A 1257-nucleotide genomic window follows, 5' to 3' on the forward strand; every position below is an offset into this window, starting at 1 on the left:
AATCACTTGAACTCAGGAGGCAGAGGTTGCAGTGAGTTGAGATCATGCCACTGCACCACAGCCTGGGGACAGAGTGAGACTCTGTCTAAAAAAGAAGAAAAAAAAATCTATATGCATGGGAAAATGTTGGAAAGCAATAGGCCAAAATGCTGAGAAGATGAGCACTAAATAGTGGAATTGAATGATCTTAGTCTTCGTATTTCTGAAATTGTCCCCATGGTGAGTATGGTAAGTGAAACGATGGTCCCCAAAGATGTCTGCATCCTAATCTCTGGAACCTGTGAAGACGGTCACTTACCTGCAAAAGGGGCTTTGCAGATGCAGTTTGATGAGGGATCTTCAGACGGGGAGAGTGTCTTGGATTATCCAGGTGAGACCAATGTAGTCAGGAGGCTCTTACAAGTGAAAGAGGGAGACAGGAGGGTCAGAGGCAGAGAAGGAGGTGTCACAGAGATCGCTCTGTGGCGAGGTCGGGGTGAGGCCACTGCTGGCTGTCAATATGACCATGAGCCAAGCACACCCCCGAGAAACTGGAAAGGGCAAGGCTTGACGTCTTTCCTAGTGCTTCCAGAAGGAACAGCCCTGCCGTCACTTTGCCTTTTGCCCCACAAGACCCGTTTTAGACCTCTGACTCCCAGAACGACATGGAAGACAGGAAATGCACGTTGTTTTATCGGGGGCAGTGTCTACTGCTCGGGTGATGGGTGCACCAGAATCTCACAAATCACCACTAAAGAACTTACTCATGTAACCAAACACTGTGTTCCCCAATAACCTATGAAAGTAAAAAAATTAAAATTCTATAGAATTTGAAGAACGAAATGTAAATCTGCATAAATCTGTTAATACAGGATATAAAATGATATAATTTTAATATTAATAGCTGAAAATAGAGTTTTATATTCAATTGAAGTTGTTATGAGATTAAAATATATTGTTATGACTTAAAAAAGAAAGAAAGAAATGTGTGTTGTTCTAAGCCACTACATTTGTGGCAATTTGTTACATCAGCAACAGGCAGCTGATACAGTGGGTGTAGGTTTTATGATCACAAAGAAAATTAAAAAGCTGCTTGCCTAAAAAAAAAAAAAAAAAAAAAAGACAGCTAAGCGCAGTGGCTCACGCCTGTAATCCCAGCACTTTGGGAGGCTGAGGCAGGCAGATCACCTGAAGTCAGGAGTTTGAGACCAGCCTGACCAACATGGTGAAACCTTGTCTCTACTAAAAAAAAAAAAAAAAAAAAAAAAAAAAAAAAAA

The sequence above is a fragment of the Theropithecus gelada genome, chromosome 7b, assembly GCF_003255815.1.
Source record: "Theropithecus gelada isolate Dixy chromosome 7b, Tgel_1.0, whole genome shotgun sequence".
Taxonomy (NCBI): Eukaryota; Metazoa; Chordata; class Mammalia; order Primates; family Cercopithecidae; genus Theropithecus; species Theropithecus gelada.